The following is a 13,270-nucleotide window of genomic DNA, read 5'->3' on the forward strand; positions in this document are numbered from 1 at the left end:
TTGATGACTGCTCTTTTTAGAGCCCCTGGGAGAACTTGACCAAAATAAACAGCATATTCTTGGGTCAAGGTGCTAATCACAGACACCCTAGGAATTTAGGGGACAGAGATGTCTCAGGAGGCTGAATGCCTAGTTCTCAGACCCTCTGTCTGAGGGATAATGAATTCTCATTTGATCATCTGCTGTGTAAATCACCAACGATGGGGAGTTAATCATGCATATGAAATGAATCCCTTCTCTGAGTTAATGAGCACAGAGCTCAGAGCAGCATCTGTTTACTCCCTCTACTTTCACATCTCTGGCAGTTTGAACAATTAATTGTACCCAATAATCTCCCTTTGTTTTCAAGCATTAGGGAAAAAACCCTGTTCTCCCGAAAACACATCTTTCTACTGAGCAATGGGTAGGGAAAGCTTCTGCTCAGTGTCTTTACACACTTAAAAGTGTTCTAAGAATCAGAGGCTGTGTGTTTGGCTTGTGTGTGTGTGTGAGGGAGAGAGAGAGAGAGAAGAGACAGAGGAGAGAGGAAAAGAAAATCAAGAAGAAAGAAAAATTTTCATGTTTATTTTTATGAGTATTGCATGATTCACACAATGTGCCAAGTTGCCAAGGGCTTCACTTGTGGGATCGTGTCTCATCACCACAGTTACAGATAGAGGTATTATTATTTACCTTTTATAGAGGAGAGTGCTGAGGTTCAGAGGGGTAAAGTCACTTGCTCAAGCCACTGGGCTAGGAAATGGGTGGGGAGGGATTGGAGCGCAGGCTGCTCCGACTCTAAGGCTTAGAGCCTTAGTTAGCCCTTATACTCTACTAACCCTTTCCTTGCAGTGTAGACCTCACTCACCTTCAAGTCCCTGTCCTAATGCCTCTTCTCTGATCCCTCTAGGACAGCCCACAGGCAGAGGCTCTGAGCTTGCCACTTAGCAGCATTGGGCAAGTCATTTCACTTCCCTGAGCTTCAATTTCCTCATTTTTCTACTGGGAACAACCCCAGTGCCTTTGTAGATGTGGTTGTGAGGATTAAATGAGATAGTACAGAGAGAGGGGTAGAGGAGGAGAGAGAGAGAGAGAGAGAGAGAGAGAACACAGAATCCTCTATTAGTAATACTCTTATTACTGTTCTTTATGAAGCACTTACTATATCCCAGGCACTGTGTTAAGTATTTTATATACAGTATGCATCTCTAAGTCTGACAACCTCCCTGGCAAGTAGATATTAATCAATCAATAACCAGTCAATCATTCAGCAAATATTTACTGAGTATCTTCTATTTTAGGGCATGTCTTGGTGCTAGGGCTAGAGTCTAGTTGGGATGGTAGACAATAAATAAAATGATATAATTAAATGCTGGTGAAAGTTAAACAGGGGAAGTACATGTGCTGTAAGAGCACCTAGTAAAGGGAGGGGGACCTGACCTATGTTGGGGGAAGGGTTATCAGAGATGTCTGTTTGGATAAAATGACGTTTCAGCTGAGCCTAGAGGATTGAGTAGAAGAAAGTCAAACCAAAGAAAAAGGTAGGGAAGAACATTCTGAGCAGAGACAAGGTATGTTATGCTTATTTAACCAGGATATTTCCTATTTTAATCCAAAGATGTAACCAAATGTGGGTGACATTAGGGTCTGTGGCACGCTGTTGGAGCTGAGGGAAGGGAATCGTTTGAGGCAAGAATATGTCCTATTCAGATCACCTGGACTATTTCCATGCACATGACTATGAGGTCATCAGTTGATTTTTTGCAGTGAATATTCTGCTCTCGGTAACCTTAGAAAATCAAAATTAGAAGGAAACTTGGATGTCATCTGGGGATCAGAGAGTGCACAGAGATTGCACCTAATGTGGCAGCTGTTGTCAACTGGTAGCATCTGTGATATGGTTTGGCTGTGTCCCCACCCAAATCTCATCTTGAAGTGTGGCTTCCATAATCCCCATGTGTCGTGGGAGCCACCCGGTGGCAGGTAATTGAATCATGAGGGTGGGGTTTTCCCATGCTGTTCACATGATAGTAAGACTCATGACATCTGATGGTTTTATAAAGGGGAGTCCCCTTGCACATGCCCTCTTGCCTGCTACCATGTAAGATGTAGCTTTGCTCCTCATTTGCCTTCCGCCATGATTGTGAGGCCTCCCCAGCCATGTTGAACTGTTAACCAAACTCTTTCCTTTATAAATTACCCAGTCTTGGGTATGTTTTTATTCGCAGCATGAGAACAGACTAATACAGTCTGGCTACACTTACCTGTTGGGAAGAGGCCCTATTGGTAGCAAAGAGTGGTGAGATTGATTAGTGACGACTGTTTTGGGCATGAAATCAGAGATTGGTGGCAGGTATCAGAAAAAGCTCTTTGGCATCCAGAGGTCCTTTTAGAGAGAAAACCATCTTTGTCTTGGATATATTTTTACAGGTTGTTTTAGGTGTTAAAGACAGGGCCTGATGGACATAAGCTATAACAAAATAGCAAAACAAAATAAGAGGTCAATTGTTCTGCCAAATGAACAAGAATTCAAGATCATGGATGAGCAGGAGAGGCAGAAAAGAGAAAGGAAGTGTAGGAGAAAAGAGGCTGAGCTACATGCTGGGTAGTGGAGCTTCAAAGAGAATGGAAGAGAACACGGGAAATTCCTTATGGTAGAGCAGACAAAGATTTCAAAAGTCAGAATACCTCATTTCCAATTTGTTGATCAAAACTGACAATTCTAGTCTTTCATACTTGCTGACACTTGTGTTGGTGGCATTTGGGGAAATAAAGGAATGGGAGCAGTGTTCAGTATGAGATGACATAATAAGGGAAAAGAAGAGAGCATGTAAGGTGCTGAAGTGTTGATCCACAAAAGGAACCAACTCAGCAAAACAGAGAATCCAGGCTGGATGTGGTGGCTCATGCCTGTAATTCCAGCAATTTGGGAAGCTGAAGTGAGAGCTTCAGTGGAGCCCAGGAATTTAAGAACAGCCTGGGCAACATAGTGAGACCTGTCTCTTCGGAAAAAAAAAATGGCTATGCACAGTGGCACACACCTATGGTTCCAGCTAATTGGGAGGCTGAGGTGAGAGGATCGCTTGAACCTGAGAAGTCAAGGATCATGCCACTGTACCCCAGTGTGGGCAACAGAGACAGACCCTGTCTTAAAGAGAGAGAGGAGAGAGAGAGAGAGAGAGAGAAAATCTGGATATAAAGAAATACAAGCTCCACCTTCACCCTTAAGTTTCCCTGGACCAGTTTGGAAAAGAACCTGTCTTCTGCTGCATGTGGGATGAGGGTCTGGGCTAATTTCTTTTGAATTTTAAAAAATAGGATACTACAAGGTGATGTATGTAAGATAGATACCTACCTGCTTCCCTGTTCCCTGCTATCCTCCTAATTTTACAGATGGGGAAACTGAGGCCCATACATCAGGAAGGAACCTAATGGAGGTTTCATCTGGTGACTGCCCAATGAGCCTTTTTCTGTGAGACTGTGGTAGGAGATATTAGGCAAGGTTAATGAGCCAACCCTTCCTGTCTGCCGTCATCCTTGGTCTGCAGCACTCAGCTCCATTTGGGCGAAATATCACAGACTCTCAGATGCACTTTTATTTTTAAAGGGAGAATTGTCAAAACTTAAATGAAGGCTGTTTAGTCATATGCATGCTTCTGTGTGTTGGCATATTTGGGCAGGTTACAGGGTATAGTTGGGAATCTGGGTATGACTGGAAGGGAAAGGGAAAGGAAGGGGGTTTCATGGTCCAATTGCTTGCTTTTAGTTTTTGCTGTATCCTTCCTCCCCAGAGGGGTCATTTCAGTAGAATGCCCTGAAACATTAAGTCTTGCATGTAAACAGTGGGTGGTCACTTAGTAATGGGAATCTAGGGGAGCCCAAAGGGCAGCCTGATGAAAAACTGGTTCTTCCATTTTCCTCCCTACAGTGCCTAACATTTCCACCATGAGGTACCCCCTTGGGATGAAACATTGCTATGCAAATGTCTTTGCTAAGAAGGGAGCAAACTCTGTAATATCTACCAATGCTCTGTAAGGATTCATTATTGATAAGCCCTCAAAATGTACTGCTGTTTCTGTTTTCAAAATATTTGCATGTAGACATTGTTATTTGAGCCTCATCACATTTCTATGTCAAGAACAAAGAATGTCCCCATTTTTCAGAGGAATAAACTGAGTCTTGGTCCTAGAAGATAGTGGCGTGTCTGGGAGCAACCTAAAGAGCAGAGGTGAGAATCCAGGTCTCAGCATATAAACTGTCAGAGTATTAGATGATTAGTGTTTTTACCTTCAAACAGGATTACATTAAAATGTTTCGCAGTTAGATTTTGGTTGTGCGAGTGGTAAATTTTCGTTGTAGAAAAATTAGAAAATGAAGAAAAGCCAACAAAGAAACAAAACTTTAGCCATCATCCTACAAAGATTGTCTTATTTTCATTTTGGGGTATAACCTTCTTGTCTTCTTTTCCGTAGCATTATGACTTTTTTTTTTTACAAAAATGGAATAAGAATATATAGAATTCCATGATGTGAATGTATCGTTACTTACTTGACAAGCCATATGGTGGCAAGCATTTACTGAGCTTATTTGTTGAAAAGCAAAATGCCAGGACAGTGATGGATATATGAATGGATAAAGCATGGTTCTTATAATCCAGATTAACATGCTGCTGAGCTAGGCAGAGGCAGACAATTCTCATTTGTTCAAAACTAGATTGAATATCTGCTGTGTTCCAGGCACTGTCCAAGGCATCAGGGATGCGTCTGAGATCAGTATAGAAAAGGTCTTATGAGGCTCTTTTATTGTTGGATGGAGACGGATGATAAGGAAATAAATGCAAGAGTAGATGGGTGTGTGTTTATAAATATGATGAGTTGGTAATAGATTGTATGAAGGAAGATAAGATGGGTTCAGGAGTTCAGGAGAGAGAATGAGGAATGACAAGACATTATTTTATTTTGTTTTGCTTTTGTTATTTTTAATTGATGCATAACAATTGTACACATTTAAGAGGGAAAATGTGATATTTCCATACATGGATGCAATGTGTAATGATCAAATCAGGATAATTAGCATATCCATCACCTCAAACATTTATCATTTCTTTGTGTGGAAACCATTTAAAATCCACTCTTCTAGCTGTTTGAAAATATACAATAAATTGTGCTTCATGATAGTCACCTTGTAGTACTGTAGAACACTAGAACTTATTTCTCCTACTAGTTGTACTTTTGTTTCCCTTAACTAACCTTAGCTATCCCCCCTCCTCCCATCCTTCCCCACCTCTAATAAAGACTATTCTATTCTCTAATTCTGTGAGATCTGTTTTGCAGCTTCCACATATGAGTGAGAATATGAGGTATTTATTTTTCTGTGCTTGGCTTATTTCACTTAACATAATGTCCTTTGAGCTCATCCATGCTTCTGTGAATGATAGAATTGTGTTCGTTTTATGCCTAAATAGTATTCCACTGTGTATATAAACCACATTTTCTTCATCTGTTGATGGACACCTAGGTAGATTCTATTATCTTGACTATTGTGAATACTGCTGCAATAGATAGGGGAGTCCAGATATCCCTTTGACATACTGATTTCCTTTCCTTTGGGCATATACCCAGAAGTGGGACTGCTAGGTCATGTGGTAGTTCTATTTTTAGTTTTTTGAGGAATGTCCATACTGTTCTCCATAGTGCCTGTACTAATTTACATTCCTACCAACAGTATATGAGTTCCCCTTTCTCTGTATCCTTTGAGTGAAGAATGAACCAGCAGCAAGTTCAAAGGAGGTGGGAAGGAGGTTGGTGCTGGGGAGCACCATAGGAGGAGAAGAGTGGAGGAGAGTTAGGTTTGCTTGTAGATACGTTAGGAATACCCAAAAGCATTGTGAGCAGAAAGAATGTTAGTGTGGTTGAAGAGGTAGCCTGGGACAAGGTTGTTTAGGACCTTGAAGGCCACAGTAAAATGGCTAAATGGTGGAGGGATGGTGAGCTTTAAGAGAGGCTTAAGCAGATGAGTGATATGAGCTTATGTCAATTTTCAAAGGTTCATTTTGGCCTCTGTAGAGACAGTGAACATGGTGAAAGGCAGTAAGAAAAGCCAGAAGACCAATTTGGAGGGTGCTGAAATTATCCAGGAGGGAGACAATGGTGGCTTGGACCAGGGCAGTAATGAAGGGGATGATGTGGGTTCCAGTTCAGAATATATGGTGAAGGTTGAACTCTCAGGACTTCGCAAAGAATTAGCTCTGGGAGTGAAAGATGGAAAATGATCAAGGATGATTGAGACTGGGTGATTAGTGGTCCCACAACTAAGGTGGAGAGGACCATGGGAGGAGAAGAATGGATGAGAGTTAGAGGTTTGGTTGTAGATAGGTTAAAATCATTGTTAGACTGCCAAGGGGAGATCCTAATCACTCAGATATACAAGCCTGGAAGTAAGGGGACAAGTTGCAATTAAAAATGTAAATTTCAGGCCAGACATGGTGGTTCATGCTTGTAATCCCAGCGCTTTGGGAGGCTAAAGTGGGAAAATGGCTTGAGGTTAGGAGTTTGAGACCAGCCTGGCCAACATAGCAAGACCCTGTCTTTAAAAAAAAATTTAAAGTAGCTGGGCATGTTCCACACACCTGTAGTCCTAGCTACTTGGAAGCCTGAGGCGGGAGGATCTCTTGAGTCCAGGAATATGAGTCTGAAGTAAGCTATGATTACATCACTGCACTCCATCCTGGGCCATAGATTAAGACCCTATCTCTACAAAACAATAAAATAAAATATAAATCTCAGAGTCATCAGTGTATAGAGGCTCTTGAAAGCTATGGGACTGGATGGGAAAATGACTCTTTGGTGTGAGGTTGGGAGAAGGGAGGCTTGAGTTTCAATGGGGTTGGGGGATAGTAAGAATATGAAGACTACCTTCACTTAATTTGTGGTTGTGCTGAAGACGGGCTGGTTCTATATGCTTGATGATAATGGGATTGATCTTGAGGAGAAAGTGGTCCCAATTTTGCCTCTAGAGAAAGATAGAGGTGAGGAGCACTGAGCATTGAACAGAAGGTTATAAGACCCTGAGAACAAGACAGAGGGAAAGGCAGGAAATTAAGATAAAAAGGAGGCCAGGTCAGGAAGAAGAGAGGAAGAAGAAGGACTAGGTTATATTCAAGTTGGCAAAAATGAGCCCAGGGAGGCTTGTCTCTGCAAATAGGCTGTGGCTTTAGGTTAATCACTGACACCTAGGGAGCCAGTCATGCTGGTTGGCACAGATGCTGACACAGTCCTTTCACATCTTCCAACAGAGTCAGGCTTTCCATTCCCTCCCTCCTTTGTCCATTAGTTGGCATGGATTTTGGCGCATCCTGTGAATACAGTCATTGCATCTTGCATTATTCACCTGCTGAGGTACTACCCATTATTTTATATCTATGGATTTTAAAAAATGCTTCTGAGAACTTGATGCAAGTTTGTGTGTAAACAGCAAGCTCTAGGAGACCCCAAATTGATTCCTCCTCCCTCCCACCTTTGTTTGTTTCTCCCTCCCACCCTTCTTCCTCCATCCTTGTATACATACATGCATGCATCCATCCATCCACTATCCAGTTCTCAATCTTTTTAGCCAATCAATAACTCTTATTAAGCTCTTGTGTTTTGACAGGTTTTGGGCTAGGTGTCAAAGACATAAAGAAAATAAGATACAGCTACTCTAAAGAAAATAGGAAGGACAAGATTGCTGTGATCTGCTCTAGACGGGTAGTGATGTCTTACTTGTAATTCCCCAAAGCAAGTCAGTCCACATACTAGTTACATTGTAATTACTTGAAGACCTTTTAAAAATACATATTCCTGCACCCACCCCAGAATCAAAATCTTCCAGGGAGTTGATTTTGAAAAGGTCCCCAGGCCATTCTAATGCTTGGTCAGGTCTGGGAATTCAGCTGACTGAGGTTCAAGTGGGTTCTGAGTCTCAGTTGCCTCTGATGAAGAATGGGTATGATTTATAATTGTTCCACCACCTTGTGGCATTGTTAGAAGTAAATGAGGTTGCGTTAGAGAAAACTCTTAGCACAGGAATGCTTCCTAGTGGGTCTTCTGGACATATGTGTGGAGGCTAAGGCCTCCTCAAGACTCAAAGAACCAGCAGCATCAGCACCACCTGGTTAGAAATGCAGAATCCCGGCCCCACCCAGGAAGAACCAAATCAGAATCTCCCTGGTGATTCACATTTACGTCTGAGTTGGCTGGTAGAAAGGGTGAGCGGCTAGTCCAGCTTGTCACCGAGGCAGTCACACCTGGGAGCAGATCATCTCTATTAAGGAACACTAATGAAACATAAAAATGATTTCCTCGGTTGTAATTGTGGGATGGTGCTCTGGAGTTTAACTCTGGGCTGCTCTGTTTGTGGGTTATTGAAGTGCCCATTGCACAGCATGGTGTGTCATTCCTGGAAGGCAGAGGCAATAGACAGGCATGGGAGCTCTGGATAATTCCATCTCCCTGGCTGAAGTGGTCCTCTCCTCTCTATTTGAAGAGTCACACCCACCCCTCCCCACCAGGGCAGGCTGCTCCTCTGAAGACACTGTGAGTGTCACAGGGCACAGAGCAATGTCTTCTCCCCAGAATTGAAGCTAGATTCAGGGGAGTTCATGTCTCTTAACACTTCTTGAACTTGAATGTGCACATGAACCATCTGAATTATCTAGGGATCATCTGAAAACACAGATTGGGATTCTGCACGTTTGGGGCAGGACCTGAGACATGTGCGTTTCTAATACACTCCCAGGCGATGCTGACACTTCAGATCCATGGACCACACTTTCATGAGGAAGACACCAGCACTACTCAGTAGCCTTCAAAGAATGCCAACTTTTCCTCCCACCCACAATGAATTAAATCAGAATTTCTGGAGGTAGAACCTGCACATGAGTTGGCTTCAGAAGCTCCACAGGTGATTCAGATATGTAGTGAGGATTGAGAACTGCTGATTTAAGAAAACTCTTTTTCTTTTCTTTTCTTTTCTTTCCCTTCCCTTCCCTTCTCCTTCCTTCCTTTCTTCCTTCCTTCCTTTCTTTCTTTCCTTCTTTCTTTCTTCCTTTCTTTCTTCCTTCTTCCTTCCTTCCTACCCTCCCTCCATCCCTCCCTTCCTTTCTTCCTCCCTCCCTTCCTTCCTTCCTTCTTCCTTCTCTCCCTCCCTTTTTTCCTTTTTCCTTCCCTCTTTTTTTCTCTCTTTCCTCCTTTTCTTCCTTCACATTTTTTGGAAACATTGTGATCCAGAGCAGACAGGTGAATTGAGAAAGAGCTGTCTGCTCCAATTAAAGGAATGATCATGGAGAGACTATTGATAGGAATACTCTCCTTCAAGAGAATCTCTCGGTTAAGGAAGTCTTTCCAGGAGTCTAGTTTGAATCCTGCATGCTGCAACTCAATTATGTCATACTTTTATTTCTTCTCCCATTTATGGGAATTCGAATTCTCCTGTTGTTCATGTCTAAAGAGACACAGCCTGCGCACAAAGCCCTTGGCATTACCCACTTCTATCTCCTACATTCCCAAAGCTTGCTGGGATGACATGCAGTGAAAGTTTGAGGAGAAGGGAGAATGCATCTGCAAGACTTGGCACTCTGGGTCCCAAGACACAGAAGCCTAATTCAAAGATAATTAGGCCCCCAAAATGATTTATATTTGTTCATACAACTGAAACATTGGCCATTCCAGCTGGATCCCTTGGGTCAAATGACATCCTCTGTAGCCTCCTCTCTCTGTTCCTCTCTGTCTCCTCCCATCCTTTCCCCTTCCCCTGTCTCAGCTCTTAGTTACTGCATGTTGGTTTCATTCTCAGGTAGGCTCTCCCTTTGTGATAACAAGAAGATAACCAGCAGCTCCAGGCTCATATCCTATTCTTTTAGAAAACCTGCAGTGGCTCAGGCCTATAATCCCAGCACTTTGGGAGGCCAAGGCGGATGGATCACCTGAGGTCAGGAGTTCAGGACCAGCCTGGCCAACATGGCGAAACTCCATTTCTACTAAAAAATACAAAAATTAGGCAGGCGTGGTGGCGGAAGCCTATAATCCCAGCTACTCGAGAGGCTGAGGCAAGGAGAATTGTTTAAACCCGGGAGGCCAAGGTTGCAGTGAGCCAAGACCGCACCACTGCACTACAAGCTGGGCAACAGTGAGACTGTGTCTCAAAAAGAGAAAAGAAGGAAAGAAAACCCAAAGAACAAAATGGAGGTATTTCCCTTTCCTGGCATTTCCCGCAAATTCAAAGGATAGAGTCTTGTTTGTTGTGATTGGTTCATAATCCTATCATTCAGTCCATCAATAAGACCAGGGTGATGTGAACACCTGATTGGCCAGTTCGGGGCTATCCTATCTACAGATATGGAGCCAGCCCCACCCACCCAAACCAGAAGGAGTCCTGGATGCTGAGCAGACCCTGCAAGATGCCCTGTGCAGCCTCCTAAATGCTCATAACCCACAGTCCTGGGGCAATCAGGCCTTGCCCAGCCCAGCATGTCATTCCTCTAGGGCCCTTCATAAACTCTTCTTCAGTGTTTATTGTGTGAGGAGTTTTCTGATAACTTTGCTCTCTGGAGAACACAGCAGAGAGACTCATTTCCAGCAGGTATGGAATTGAAAAGATGGTAGGAAGGGGAGCAGAGCACACAAACATATGGAGAGGTTTTTCCTTCCTGTCCTCGTGACCCCACATTTAATTTCAAAATAGACTTCTATTCACCCTCTGGGAGAGTGGCCAAGGGCGCGGGATGGAGGCTGGAGAGCACAACTCCTGGCTAATTTTCCTCCCAGGATTCCAGAATGGAATCAGCTCTTCAGTTTTGAAAAGTGCAGTCTTATCCATGGACATGAGATGATTAAAGTACTATAGGGGTGGGAGGAGGCCCTCTGCTGTTTTTGAAAGGTTGTAAACTCAGATCACGTCAGTTCCCACTTCAAACCTTCCAGCAGCTTCTCACCTGTCTTAGGGTCAAATCTAAACTCCTGACACATGCGGACCTGGCCCTGCGTCCACTCCATTCTGAATTTGTGACACATTGATCAAAATGCTGATTTTGTGATACACTGGTCAAAATACTGCAGCCCCACCTGCCCGCCTTCTGTTCCTTGGTGCATCTCTGCCTCTTGTCTTAGGGGCTTCACATGTGCTATTCCCCTCCTTGGAGCTCTTTCTTCCCTTCTCACCTGGATTCTCACCGCAGCCTCGTTCTCTTCCTTGTTCACTTCTAAACTTTTAATTAAAATGCTGCATCTGGTGATAACCTCACCTGGTCACCCACCTTCAGTCTGAATTAGGCTGACCAGCATAACTCCCTGATTTTCCCTTTTCTAGCTCCCACGTAATTTGACCTTAAACATTTCTTGCACTGTCTATGACACTTCCATTGTTCTGTTTGACTCTAGGCTCCATGAGTATGGGAACCTTGTCTGGTTTTGTTCATCAGTATGTCTCTTGGTCTTAGTTTGACCCTGCCACATAGTAGGTGCTCTGCAAGTAGTTGCTGAATGAATGAATGAATGAATGAGTCTCATGATGTTCCCTGTGTCTCTCAAATTTGTCTACACATAAAATTCAATTGGGGGGTCTTGTTAAAAATACAGCTTTCCTGAGCTGCATGCAGCAGCTCACTCCTGTAATCGCAGCACTTTTGGAAGCTGAGGCAGGAGGATGGTTTCAGCCCACGAGTTCGAGATCAGCCTGGGCAACAAAGCGAGACCTTGTCTCTTTAAAAAAAATTGCAGACTTCCTAAACCCTTCTCTTGGATCTTCAGATGCAAAATATCAGTGGATCCTGGGAAAACCACTAGGTACTTTTAAAAAGGTTTGCCAGGGTTAGAAATAAACAGGGCGCCCAGAGAGGACCAGGGGCAAAGATAATTTTTTGTTTTAATTTAGTTTTCAATGAATCAGAGGAGTGAAAGAAAACATGAGCAAACAGTATTAAAAATTTAGCAATGGAAGGAGAGAGAGAAATGTTTGTTTGTAAGAATGCTAAGTCATGGTTGTCCTGAACATCATAAGCAGAACCCTAGCTAAGTAGATAGGGTTCAATTTGAGTTAGTTTGTGTGCTGCTTGCAGTGTGTGCTTGTTTCTATCTTGATGACAATTGGGTGATTTCTATACACAGAGAGCTAGGAAGTCCAATAATATTCTTTTGCTGGCTCTATCGCATTTCTGATAGAACCTCCCACTTCCATGCCCAGACACTGCACCCATAGTGTGATATACCTACCTTCCCTGCTGGTTAGAATATTTTCAGCTCCTTTCCCCACCCTCTGACAGAATGGATTCAAGGAATTCAAACACACTGTAGCTTCCTTTTGTTCTGTGAACACAGGTAATTAAAAGCCCACCAGCTTTCTATGCTGGCAGTAGCATGGATTAGCTTATTATTTCTTGACATGTTCTATTAGCAACTCACTCCTGAAAAAGAAACAAATAAACAAACAAATCACCCTTCATCTTAACTGATACACTTCTACCTTCTTGAGGTCAGGAAGTGTTTCTTCCATTTTTCAGATATCACCTTCATTAGAACTTTGCACACATTTACCATGGCTTGTCATTAATTAATACTAAGGATATGTGTTATTATTATTATGATACTTCATAGCATTTTTATGTCACTTTGCAGTTTGCCAACACATTTCTGTATTATTTTATGTAATTTTGCAAGAGACTCATAATTAGAAACCCTTTGGGTATACTTTAAACATACACATTCGTAAGACCTACTCCAGAAAGCCTATACGAATGGAATCTGAATGTTTAGCACTCTCCCGGGTGATTTTTAGGATTAGCCAGAAAGGGGCCCACCAGTGTGATGGCTAGGTATCTGGGCTTGGGAATCAGCCTGAGCTGGGATTGTATCCTGGCCTCTCTAGGACCGTATACACATTACTACAGCTCGCCAAGCCCTAGAGTTGGCCCATCTGTAAAATGGGGCTGATGAGACCAATATCAGGGGGATTAAATGAGAGCACATGGGTATGGAATGTGCTCAGTAAGCAGCGCCATCTGCAATAATGTATTTCTTTCTTCTAGTGGCATGAAATAGCAGCTAAGGACCTACATTTGGGGTTCAAACCCTGTCTCTTCCATTTATAACCTAAATTACTACTGAGTCTCAGTCTCCTCATCTGTAAAATGGGGATAATGGACATATTTACCTCAAAGAATTGTTTTGAGGATTAAACTAATTGATTACGAAAAGTGGCACTTTAGAACAAAATCTGGCACACCCTGAACTCTGTATCAGGGCTAGGTATGGCAATTTTT

The sequence above is a fragment of the Gorilla gorilla genome, chromosome 10, assembly GCF_029281585.2.
Source record: "Gorilla gorilla gorilla isolate KB3781 chromosome 10, NHGRI_mGorGor1-v2.1_pri, whole genome shotgun sequence".
Lineage (NCBI taxonomy): Eukaryota > Metazoa > Chordata > Mammalia > Primates > Hominidae > Gorilla > Gorilla gorilla.